Source organism: Patiria miniata, unplaced genomic scaffold (genome assembly GCF_015706575.1).
Source record: "Patiria miniata isolate m_02_andy unplaced genomic scaffold, ASM1570657v1 HiC_scaffold_20, whole genome shotgun sequence".
NCBI classification, from domain to species: domain Eukaryota; kingdom Metazoa; phylum Echinodermata; class Asteroidea; order Valvatida; family Asterinidae; genus Patiria; species Patiria miniata.
Window position 1 is genome coordinate 23159812 of NW_024037059.1, and position 13352 is coordinate 23173163.

The window sequence follows — 13352 nt, forward strand, 5'->3', positions numbered from 1 at the left end:
CTTCTAAAGCAAAGAAATCCTACAAACTAAGCCTAAATGTGAAAATCAACATTTGGCAAAGTGCGACACGTTTTTGTACATGTGGATGTGTGGCCTATGTTTACGGAGGCAGTCCAGTAAATAGGCCACATTTATGGGGCTAGCTCGTACCCACCGCCCTGCAAACAGGACGCTGGGAACAAGGGCGGATCCAGGGGGGGGGGCCAAAGGGGGCCATGCCCCCCCCCCCCCAAAAACGAAACCATTTTTTTTGTTTTTAATGTGACATCGCAATAAAGGCAGGCAATGAGAACACCACCATCTTTTCCTCAAATACATTGGTTAAGGTGGTCAGAAATTGCCTCAGATCGCACCACAGAGCATCTAGAATCCAAAAATTTTTCGGGGCCCTTAAGCGGGCCCCGAACCCCACGCCGTAATTTTTTGACCCACTTTTTGGGGGGACCAAATTTTTTTTATGGCCCCCCAAAAAATTGTGTTCTGGATCCGCCCTTGGCTGGGAAGGGCTCATCTGAACCACCGTCCTGGTCTGTGTGTGAGTGACGTTTCCTTCTCTGCTCTCCCTTACCATCTCTGGGAACAACTTCCCTTCCCGTTGATCTTCATTGGTTGACAACCTTTTTCCATGGCAACGTGGGATTACAACACAATTATGATGCCTAAATACAATTATGATGTCTAAATACAATTATGATGTCATAGGAGAAGTGGACTTCTCCTCTTCTAAAGTAGACTTCTCCTATGGCATCATTCTTAATCTTTGGTTTATAGATTATATTTTCAATTGTTAAAGTAACATGTTTTTAATAAAGTTAAAACTTTGATTTGTAAACCTAAGAGAACGTTGTTTGTTTATTTATTCATAGGTGACTGTGTACTCGCGCACCAGTCGCTGTGAGTCTGTGTAGAGATCTCTGAGTATTGGAGAGTAAGAGCCTGGTCTGGCGCCGTACCCTCCCCTCCCCTGGGGGTTTGGTCTGGTGGGAGAGTGGGGTTTTGGTCCGGTGGAGAGAGGAGATATATTGGGAGGGGGAGAGATATATATTGGGAGAGAGAGAACTTGTATGTGTGTGCAGCGCCGTGTGCCTTCTTTCACCACCACTCTCTAGACAAATCTCCGTATTTTCCTCAATGTTGGTATTTTTACCGGTCAGTTTCTACAAACGTGCCCAATTAGATCCATAGAGCACTATGAGGTCATCTGGATTCGACTACCAGCTACCAGTTGGAGGAATTTTAGAGTTGATGTTGGTATCCTGTTTGTACCAATACTCGAGTATACCTACATACACATCAGCCAGAGACACCAGTTCTCTATTGTCAGCTCATCCTTTTGTCTTGACATCTGTCATCCTATTGAAAGGCACGGATCTCCCCATTGTGAATCAGCCAGTCCAGTGCTTCACAATCACGAGGCATGATAATCTCCCCAACAAGACTATGCATCCGTCATCGACATCGGTTTTGCCACGTATTCAATATGCAGCCACCTTTTTTGCACGGATTGAGAACCAACTTCTCAAAATGTCCTCTGTCGGCTGAAAGCTGCCAAACTCTAGACTCCCTCAACCTTATACGTCAGCCATGCCAGACTCATCATTGTCAAGGTCAGATGTCTCCTAAGATCGGAAGACGAAAGCGATGGCGTCGTCGTGGAAAGCGAGGTGGAGTAAGTAGGCCCATAACTATCGATCACCGCAACCTCAGATATCTTGTTGGTTCGGCCCCACTAACTCAACAACAGAAATGTCAAAATACAAGGATTGACAGTAAAACACACCCCAGGAGAAATCCTCCGAACCTCATTCCACTGACAAGAGCCAAACCCCATACCAATCTGAATGTTCATACCTGGAATGCCAGCTCACTGCGCAATAAGACTGATATACTAGTTGATTATATCTTAGAGAACGATGTTGACATCATGTTCCTAACTGAAACTTGGCTTGCTGACAACGACACAGTCATTATTGGGGAATGTACTCCTCCAGGTTATGATTTCCTTAGCGTGCCCCGTGGAAAATCAAATTGTGGCGGCGGCATTGGTGTTCTTTTCAAAAAGCCACTCAATCTGCTCATTACTCATACCAGCCTTGAAACCCCGAACTTTGAACAGACTTGCATTACAAACGGTCCATCATCACACCTGTTCTTAAGAAACCCACTCTTGATCATAATGCCCTCAATCGACCTGTCTCAAACATCAAGTTCATTGGAAAAGTAATTGAAAAGGCTGCGTCATGTCAAGTTACAAATCATGTCAACAACAACAATCTTGGTGAGAAAGTCCAATCATGGGCATAGCGAGGAGGGGGCAAGGGGGGGGGGCACTTGCCCCCCCCCCCCTGGAAAAGCAAAAAAAAAAAAAAAAAAATTAAAAGAAAAAGAGGGGCGAAGACAAAGTGGTGTAAATTTAATGTTGGGGGGGGGGCAACATGTCCCTGCCCCCCTCTAAAACTGATAAATCGAGAATATGTTGAGAAATGCAAGCATTTCTGGCAAAAAAAAAATGTTTGCCCCCCTCTAGAAAAAAATCCTGGCGACGCCCATGGTTCCAATCAGCATATACAACCCACCACAGTACTGAGACTGCCTTGCTCAAGGTGAAAAATGACATCCTGCAATCCCTTGACAAAAACAAGGTTGTTCTCCTGGTTTTACTTGACGTGTTTGATACCATTGATCATGGAATACTTCTTGACAGACTTGAGAATCGTTTTGGTATTACAGGTGCGACTAAATCATGGTTCATGTCCTACCTCAATGATCGTCCAACAAGAGTGTCCATTTAACCATCTCTGCCCTCACAGGTACCCATTTACTTCTGGATGGAGAGAAGCAATGAGTGACAAAGTGCCTTGCACAAGGACACACGCACCATAACCCCTGGTTGGACACGAACCCACAGCCCGCAGAATTACCCGCAGTCCACGAATTCAATGCCACAGCACTACCTACCCACCAATTGTCAAGACAATCGGACGTACCCTGATATGTGCTTTGAAAAATCGCATTTTTGATGACGTCATCGTGACGTCACACATTTGTCAAAAATTGTGTGCATATACCTATTACCTAACAAACCTAACACAAAAAGAATTTTGAATTCAGCATTTTGGGTTCGAGAGATGGCGATAATCTTCAAAACTTCAAAATCGATATAAAAATCACACGATGATGTCATGATGAAGTAACCTCGATTTTTATCTATAGCACATCCCGGCCTACCTACATACCAAGTTTCAACCCAATCGGACTTACAGTTCGTTAGATATCCGGTTCCTTAGTAAAAAAAAAAAAAAAAGACTTTCCGTTCGTGAGATATATCAAATTATAAGGCACTTCCGGTTGGACCAGAATGGAGGGTCACGTGATTTGGCACGCTGGAGATAAAATGACGATACAGGATTATTTGATCATTTCCCACAAAATTCAAGTTCAGTTGTGTCACGGTTGATTTTATATTGATTTTCAAAGATTAAATCAATTAATCTTTAATTGCTTGTAATTTGATACATGATGACATCATATTGACGTTACCTCGATTTTAACCTTTAACACATCCCGGTCTACCTACATACCAAGTTTCAACCCAATCGGACTTACAGTTCGTTAGATATCCGGTTCCTTAGTAAAAAAAAAACGTCATTCACGCGCGCCCACCCAAAAAAAAAGGGGGGGCTGGAGGGTTATGCGGCCCACTTTGATCTATTTGATATTTGTTTCCCGATATCAATAGTGAAATATATATACAAATGATTTTAGTTGCTGAAATTATAGTACTTTTACCTAAATTGTGTGTAGCAAAGGATGAAACATTCTAACTAATTTCCTGGCAGCATATGGGTGTCATAAATAGTTCACGGTTTCACATGTATTAGGGACACCAAGGTTGTGACATTTGAACAAGTGCGAGTGCACAATAAGCTCTGTCCGTATTGCAAGAGTCTTGCATGAAAGTCTTACATGAAATCGAACAAAATGATCCCTGCCAGAGCTTAAAATACGACGCCGAAAAAAAGAATGCGACTCCGATGGCACATATGGAACACCATACCTTAATTTTGGTCAATTTCCGGTAAAGACGGCCCGACAGATAAGACAGACAGACAATCCGACCGACCGACCGACCACCAAATTAAATGTAGAAGCTCCTGCCTGCTTTTGAAATGTGTTTGTCGTTCATAATTCATGCAATCAAATACTACGGTTTCGTAATTCATTACCTTATACATGGAGACGTGTGTGCACTAGGGAACAAACGATTGTAAGGGACTCCAATAATAGGAATTTCCAAGGTGTGTTTATGCGTCGAAAATTGAAGTATGTTATGTAAGGGATATTTGGTCCGAATTTCAGCCCAGGAAATCAATTCTGGTTAAAATATGAGCATTTTTAAACTACATTTTCACACTCTCAAATTTCAGTGCACGAGAACAGAGAGATGTCTCCACAATTCCAGTATCTGTGTGCACATGAGTACCAACAAAAAAATTGCCCTTTATAGTATAAAAATGTTAAAGCAAGTTAAAGGGACACTGGGTCCTGGAACAGCCCAATTGGACTACAAAACGCGCTTTGAGCGAGATGATGTTAATCGGAAAGAACATTTAAAAGTAGGATATAAACATTCACACAAATATCCTTTAAAAAAAGGGCGTTTTTGTGTTATTCCTGTATTATGCGTGCGAAAACGAATTTGCGAAAGCGGACGTTGAAGAAACCATAGTTTTTGCATTGGTGATTGGTCACCGCTGTTCCCAAGAGACACAACTTGTATATTGTACACCTGAGAACGACACGAAAAACGTATTCGTACTCTGTCGTGTCCGAAACAACCGATTTTTTTTTTTTTTTGTCTTTTCTCGGGAACGGTAGGACATTACGGGTTGGTTTCCTTTCAACTAGATGTTTTAAATAGGCTAAGTAAACAATCCAAAACATGAACTTTTCGGGGATTTCAGGACCTAGTGCCCCATTTGATACTGCTTTATGTAGCACTGTGTTTAATGATTGAATACAACTAGTTGAGCGAGATTCACAGTGCATCAGCCCCTTTTTGGTGTCCCTTTTACACGGGAAATGTGCCAGTGCAATGTTTCTGAGAAATATTCACTTGCACATGCAGATTAGTAGTATTGCCTTAATTAAGATTCAAATTACATAATAAACAATATAGTCACATAAAGATAATGTGAAGTTATTGGTAAATTTCGGGGCAAAACGCGGATCCGGCCACGACAAAGTCCGTTTCCCAGTGAACCTCAGCACCAAGACCAGCCAACTTGTCCCATTATGCAAGGGTTTATTTGAAAAGGATTGATTTTTTTTAAAACAAATGCACACTTTTTTTTGTTCAAATTTGCTGTTTGTATTGTCAAACAACCATTTTTGCAGAATTCTGCGTAGCACGCCGGTCATTTCGATTTGGGGGGGGGGGGGGGAATTTTTTTGTTGGAAAAGGGCACTTGCACATATCATCCCGGTATTCACACTAACGAACAATATATGGTGCTATTCAGGGCGAAACGTGCGTCAAATAAACACAAAAAAAGGCACCCGAACGGCTGCTGCCACAAAAAGGGCACCTCTTAATAAAACAGAGCACTCCTATACAAAATATTGGAGGGGGGTGGGGGTAAGCGCCGGGGAAAAGGGGCTGTAGCCCCACCCCCCCCCCCCCCAATAAATTCCGTAAAAAAAAATTGCATTAACAAAAAGAAGGATTGTGATTCGAACGGTCTCCCCCTAATGAAATAGCCGGAGGCCTAAGTGTCTGGAAAAAAATAACCGGTCAACATTTCAACACGCCTCCCTGAAAAAAATATCTGGATCCACCGTGCTAGCCCCCACCCCCCCCCCCCCCAAAAAAAAATATTGGTTATAGAACCGCGTCTGGGACTGCATCGAGAATATCTGGAGGAATTACAGATTAATCTAGCACAAGCATTCTGAACCCTTTGCAATTTGTTAATCTGAGTGTCGGGCAAACCAAAGAATAAGCTGTTACAATAATCTAACCTGCTAGTCACGAAAGCATGAATAATATTTTTCTGTACAACCACGAGTTAGGTATTTACGGATATGCCGGATATTAAACAGATAGTAAAATGCATTCTTACAAACTTCAGAAATATGCTTATCAAATGTCAAGTGTGAATCAAACCAAATGCCTAAATTCCTTACTGAGGTGGAGGGTGATATTTGTGACGTAACGACCTTGATACTCTCTATTTGTAACTTTGATGTTTGCCTAGGAGTACCACATATCAGAAATTCAGTTTTCTTATCGTTCAACAAAAGATTATTCAATGACAACCAAGTATGCATTATGCATTCTTCTAATGCTAAGACAGAATTGTTTTCAATAACTTGACTTGGCCAAAATGATATATATAGTTGAGTGTCATCGGCGTAGCAATGAAAGGAAATTTCAGGAGACTTCCGTTGGATTTCTTGAAACAATCTACTGGTGTACAGGGTGAACAAAAGGGGTCCCAAGCAAGAGCCTACGGGTACACCCCGTAACACTTTAAATTCCTGAGACAAAACATCATCTACTACAACCTTCTGCCTTCTACCAATCAAGTAAGAATCAAACCATGACAAAGCAACATCACATATCCCGAAATGTTTTCGAAGAACGCTCAGGAGAATTTCATGTTTGATTGAATCGAATGCGGCACTCATGTCAAGCAATATAAAAAATGTAACCTGTTGCTTACTATGGCCATGAGAAGATCATTCTTAACGCGTCGCAACTTGCGCGCCTGGCCAAGATAAACCTCGTCCCCAGAGTGTTGAACAGTACGCGCCCATCACTACCTGCTCTCTCTCTCTACTATTGGAAACGAGGTTGGAAATAAAGTAAGCACTGAGGACGAGGTTGGGCCAAGATCGATTTGCATAAGCGCGACGTCACAGCTTTGGGGTCATCGCTTCATATCATACATTCAAAATGGCTGCCATCAACATACGATTTTCGCGTGCATATGGGCTCCAGAAAGATTCAAAAGTTTCTCGGAAAATTGGATATCATTACACCTCAGCATCCCAGAAGTGAAGAGCTGAGACATCATAGAATACAACCATATGTAAGAAAATTTGCTTAATTTTTGAGAACCTCCTTCATGTCCTTGACCTTGGTAGTCATGTGGGTAGTTAGCTCGAATCCCCCGTTAGCTCTAGCGTTGAATTACGGGTAGGCCTACCCCTCCATACAAACGCTCCACCGATTTGCCATACTTTGGTAGCACCATACACGGTCGTCATGACGGTATGCATTTTATGCATGCCCTCGCGAGGACAAGGCCCAAAAAAACTGATAAAGAAAATACAAATGAGGAAGACAGTAACCCTGGATAGATCCACACATTCATGACATTCCATTACTCCTAGAACTATGAGGCTCCACGTAGTGGAGCCTCATAGGTTCAGAAGCCCGCAAAATTGTTGTCAGCACAAAACACTAATTAAGTACAAAAACGTCCATCCCAAGCAGGCCGTTTTCCACAGAACCGCTGCACAGTTTGCCCCTAAACTCCATACAATACCTCATGACATACTCACGTTATGTGCACCCAACAAACATCGGTGGATTCTGTCTGTTTTTCGGCAAAAATGATGAAAAATATGCCCTTTCTGCACTGAGCCAACCTAACACTTGAAACGAGCACGCGTGCAGAATGATCGCAGTTATTTTCGGTTCGATCGCTCGGAGCGCGCCGCGGGGGGTATGGTGTAGGAGCGGAACGATAGTATGCACATGCGTACAAGTGCAAGTACGTACCCCCCGCGGCGCGCTCCGAGCGATCGAACCGAAAATAACTGCGATCATTCTGCACGCGTGCTCGTTTCAAGTGTTAGGTTGGCTCAGTGCGGAAAGGGCATATTTTTCATCATTTTTGCCGAAAAACAGACAGAATCCACCGATGTTTGTTGGGTGCACATAACGTGAGTATGTCATGAGGTATTGTATGGAGTTTAGGGGCAAACTGTGCAGCGGTTCTGTGGAAAACGGCCTGCTTGGGATGGACGTTTTTGTACTTAATTAGTGTTTTGTGCTGACAACAATTTTGCGGGCTTCTGAACCTATGAGGCTCCACTACGTGGAGCCTCATAGTTCTAGGAGTAGACATTCCATATGACCCCTCAAATTGTTTCAAACAACCGGTCATTTTGAAAAAAGAACAAAGTAGTCTGAACTTACCGCTCACAATTAAATGTGTCTGCCGAGTTGCACAGTCTATTTCACTGACATGACTGATGCATAATTCATTGCGCACGTGTGTGACGTCACTACTCCTAGAACTATGAGGCTCCACGTAGTGGAGCCTCATAGAGTCAGAAGCCCGCAAAATTGTTGTCAACACAAAATACTAATTAAGTACGAAAACGTCCATTCCAAATAAGCTATTTCCCACAGAACCGCTGCACAGTTTGCCCCTAAACTCCGTACAATACCTCATGACATACTCACGTTATGTGCACCCAACAAACATCGGTGGATTCTGTCTGTTTTTAGGCCAAAATGATGAAAAATATGCCCTTTCCGCAATGAGCCAACCTAACACTTGAAGCGAGCACGCGCGCTGATATATCGCAGTCATTTTCGGGTTCGATCGCTCGGAGCGCGCCGCGGGGGGTATGGTGTAGGAGCGGATTGATAGTATGCGCATGCGTACAAGTGCAAGTACGTACCCCCCGCGGCGCGCTCCGAGCGATCGAACCCGAAAATGACTGCGATATCAGCGCGCTTGCTCGCTTCAAGTGTTAGGTTGGCTCAGTGCGGAAAGGGCATATTTTTCATCATTTTGGCCTAAAAACAGACAGAATCCACCGATGTTTGTTGGGTGCACATAACGTGAGTATGTCATGAGGTATTGTACGTGTTGTGCCCATTCTTGAAAATCACGCATTCTCGAGAATGGGCATGCACATTCTTGAGAATGTGCAACTGGATCCTTGCTCAATCTTGGCAAAAAATAACTCTTCCAGATTGAGCGCACATTCTCGAGAATGCGCGACAAGATAACGGTCTTGTCGATGCCGAGCACCGGCTGCGCTTGGCAAGTCTAGCTGAATCCTCGTTCACTGATTCTCAATAATTATACTGTTGCAACGCAAGGCGCTGAAAAGTAGAGTGGATATGATAAGTAAAGGCGTATTAATATGGGGGGGGGGGGGACCGGGAAAATATAAGAGACATAATAATACTAGTGCAAAGAATTCTGATTTTTGGGATAATAAAAGCGGGGGGGGGGGGGGGGGACGTAAGAATGAAGAATGTGAAGAATGAGAATGAATACTGCGACATCCCATAGTGCTACTGCTAATGCTATTTTCCATTTAAATTGCCACCAATTTATTGTTCACATCCCACCATAACGTCGCAGAGCTGGATTCTATCTAGTCAAAAGAGCAATTTTGGCAGCTTCTGGACATCGTTTTTTTTTTCGTGGCACGCATATGATACATGCAGGGACTTGTAACTTGTCTAGCCTAAACAAAGCACTTCCCAGACTAGTTCCCAGTCCTCCGTTATTACAAAACTTCCCATAGTGGGCAGAAAAAAGCAATAATAACAGGTTTAATTTGATTCAAATTATCGTAGTTATACGAGTACAGAAGCATAGCACATTTTCTTTCCTCTTTATATGAATTGTTTCCCTTTTAACCGCTATACAATTCATTGAACATAATTATGTCGCGCAATGTTTGTTAAGATTGGGCAAAATTCATAAATTGTGCACGTGATATTCCCACCCAATCTTAAGAATGAGCGCTCATTCTTAAGAACGTGTGCTCGTTCTTAAGAATGGGCGCTCATTCTTAAGAATGCGCGCCCATTCTCGAGAATGTGCATGCCCATTCTCGAGAATGCGTGATTTTCAAGAATGGGCACAACATACGGAGTTTAGGGGCAAACTGTGCAGCGGTTCTGTGGGAAATAGCTTATTTGGAATGGACGTTTTTGTACTTAATTAGTGTTTTGTGTTGACAACAATTTTGCGGGCTTCTGACTCTATGAGGCTCCACTACGTGGAGCCTCATAGTTCTAGGAGTATGACGTCACTATTGAAGAAAAACAAGTTGCGCTTACTCAATAGCTGTTCTATGTAGTCATATGTGCCCCGCGCCGTCTGACTGTGGGTTTTTGGTGCGGGGCACATATCAGTACATGAAACAGTAATTGATTAAGCGCGACTTGTTTTTCTTCAATAGTGACGTCACACACGCGCGCAATGAATTATGCATCAGTCATGTCAGTGAAATAGACTGTGCAACTCGGCAGACACATTTAATTGTGAGCGGTAAGTTCAGACTACTTTGTTCTTTTTTCAAAATGACCGGTTGTTTGAAACAATTTGAGGGGTCATATGGAATGTCATGAATGTGTGGATCTATCCAGGGTTACTGTCTTCCTCATTTGTATTTTCTTTATCAGTTTTTTGGGCCTTGTCCTCGCGAGGGCATGCACAAAATGCATACCGTCATGACGACCGTGTATGGTGCTACCAAAGTATGGCAAATCGGTGGAGCGTTTGTATGGAGGGGTACCCGTAATTCAACGCTCCACTCAGTAGAGCTAGTTTTATGTAGTCATATGTGCCCCGCCCCGTCTGACTGTGGGTTTTTTGGTGCAGGGCACATATCAGTACATGAAACAGTCATTGATTAAGCGCGACTTGTTTTTTTTCAATAGTGACGTCACACACGCGCGCAATGAATTATGCAGGATTTGCCAGGACCGCAATTGGTTTGTGCACAAAAATGATAAAACTCAGGGCTGGGTAACTCCAGCTAGAGTTACCCAGCCCCGAGTTTTATCATTGGGTTGTCTATTAGGGCTGGAGCGAATTTTTCTCGTAACTTGTAGTATAGGCAAAATTTGTTGGAAAATGTTCAATTTTGTCCCCGTTACACACTAATTGCAACTGCAACTCACCCCAAACTTGCCTGGAATAACCATTACACAGGTCCTTGAAGTAAAAAACGATCCACGATGAAGATTCAGCCTACAATTGCAGTGAAAACAGGAGGAATAACTGCTAACTTGACAACCTTGCTGGATTGGCCAGGACCGCAATTGGTTTGTGCACAAAAAAAATTGTGTACAATGAATGGCGGTCGATTAACAGGCACAGAGAGCGATCGCTGTCAACTACTCGTTTTTGCCGGCTGCGCTGGCTGTTGGCGCATGACGTCACGCGGAAGCGTAACACCCGATGACTGTTTCATGCACTAATATAAGGTTTACAACTCGCATCACAGCTTTGGTACTGGAATCGCAACCAATAGTGCATGAAACAGTCATCGGGTCATACGCTTCCGCGTGACGTCATGCGCCAACAGCCAGCGCAGCCGGCAAAACCGAGTAGTTGACAGCGATCGCTCTCTGTGCCTGTTCCGCCATTCATTGTACACAATTTTTTTTGTGCACAAACCAATTGCGGTCCTGGCCAATCCAGCAAGGTTGTCAAGTTAACGGTTATGCCTCCTGTTTTCACTGCAATTGTAGGCTGAATCTTCATCGTGGATCGTTTTTTACTTCAAGGACCTGTGTAATGTTTTTTTCCAACATTTTCCAAATTTTTTTGCCTATACTACAAGTCACGAGAAAAATTCGCTCCAGCCCTAAAAGACAACCCAATGATAAAACTCAGGGCTGGGTAACTCCAGCTAGGTGAGTGGTAGACCCGTGAACGTGGCTTGTAAACTACGCCACGTTGTTGTGTATTTTCGAACCTTGAAAACGTGTCCCTCTGACTCCCTCCGTTACACACACTGGACGTTATTTTGCCCATGTAATAAGTACTCACATATGAAGCTGTCTTGAATTCTATTTGTACGTCAAAACTTGCATTTGACGAAAATTGAGGAAAATTCTGGCCCCGGTTCATGAAGTCCGTCCGCTACTGCTAGCTGCCATTTTCTCCCAACTGACGCATGCGCAATGCGTTTTATTTTCGTATGATTCGACGGCTGTTTACTGTCGCGGCTAAAACAGACATCGTTTTAGACAAGTTTCAAGTCGTTTCCTCTCTCACCGCACCGCACGCGGTCGCAGGTGCGCCCGCGTGTGTGTGCGCACACGTACTGTACACGAGATGAGCCGAGCAGCCAATCGTCTGCGGTTTTTTTTTTTTCGGGGTTGCGACATGAAACAGCCATCAATCTGTCCAAGCAACTCGGACGCGTCCAAGGTTACTTGTCAGGGTCTGGTTAAAATCTAATTTCTACACGTTCGTATGGGTCTTTACTGATGGGTAAATTTCGTCGAAATTACACAGCCTAAACAATAACGGGCAAATTTAGATTTCTAGGTGAGTACTCAACACCCATACGGAATTATGTACGTCGGATCGATTTCGCCAGGTTCGAAATGACACAAGAACTTGGCGTTGTATACAACGCCACGTTCACGGGTCTAGGTGAGTGGTTACTCCTAGAACTAGTCCGAGTAACTTGGACCCAACTTATCGCCTTTTTTAACATTTTGGACATGGTCTGGCGATAGTGGGGTCCAAGCTAATGCCGCGACCTGGACAACCGCATCCTGTCACTGTCCCAAACCAACATTTTCCAACAAAAAACATCAGATTTCACCTTCAAAACGGCCTCCAACATGTCCAAATTACTAGATAGGGCCTATGCCACCTGAGCTGAGGTACAAGTAGATAATTAAGATGGTTGTACTGTAGCTGGAGTTACCCAGCCCTGAGTTTTATCATTGGGTTGTCATTTAGGGCTGGAGCGAGTTTTTCTCGTGACTTGTAGTATAGGCAAAATTTGTTGGAAAATGTTCAATTTTGTCCCCGTTACACACTAATTGCAACTGCAACTCACCCCAAACTTGCCTGGAATAACCATTACACAGGTTCTTGAAGTAAAAAACGATCCACGATGAAGATTCAGCCTACAATTGCAGTGAAAGCAGGAGGAATAACCGCTAACTTGACAACCTTGCTGGATTGGCCAGGACCGCAATTGGTTTGTGCACAAACAAAAATTGTGTACAATGAATGGCGGTCGATTAACAGGCACAGAGAGCGATCGCTGTCAACTACTCGTTTTTGCCGGCTGCGCTGGCTGTTGGCGCATGACGTCACACGGAAGCGTAACACCCGATGACTGTTTCATGCCGTAATATAAGGTTTACAACTCGCATCACAGCTTTGGTACTGGAACCGCAACCAATAGCAAGGTTGTCAAGTTAGCGGTTATTCCTCCTGTTTTCACTGCAATTGTAGGCTGAATCTTCATCGTGGATCGTTTTTTACTTCAAGGACCTGTGTAATGGTTATTCCAGGCAAGTTTGGGGTGAGTTGCAGTTGCAATTAGTGTGTAAG

General features: G+C 43.5%; 1 protein-coding gene across 2 annotated transcripts in view; it reads left to right on the forward strand.

The window, feature by feature from the left end:
* Nucleotides 1-1453: 1453 nt before the first annotated feature.
* LOC119728246 (terminal uridylyltransferase 4-like) overlaps nt 1454-13352 on the forward strand; it is a 58325-nt gene continuing 46426 nt past the window's right edge. The window contains exon 1 of one of the 2 annotated variants that reach the window (XM_038200402.1): nt 1454-1669. The gene's annotated coding sequence lies outside the window, so the exon portion shown is untranslated. Of the gene's footprint in view, nt 1670-6932; nt 7095-13352 lie in introns of those variants that run through there. The other variant, XM_038200401.1, reaches the window with a different exon arrangement.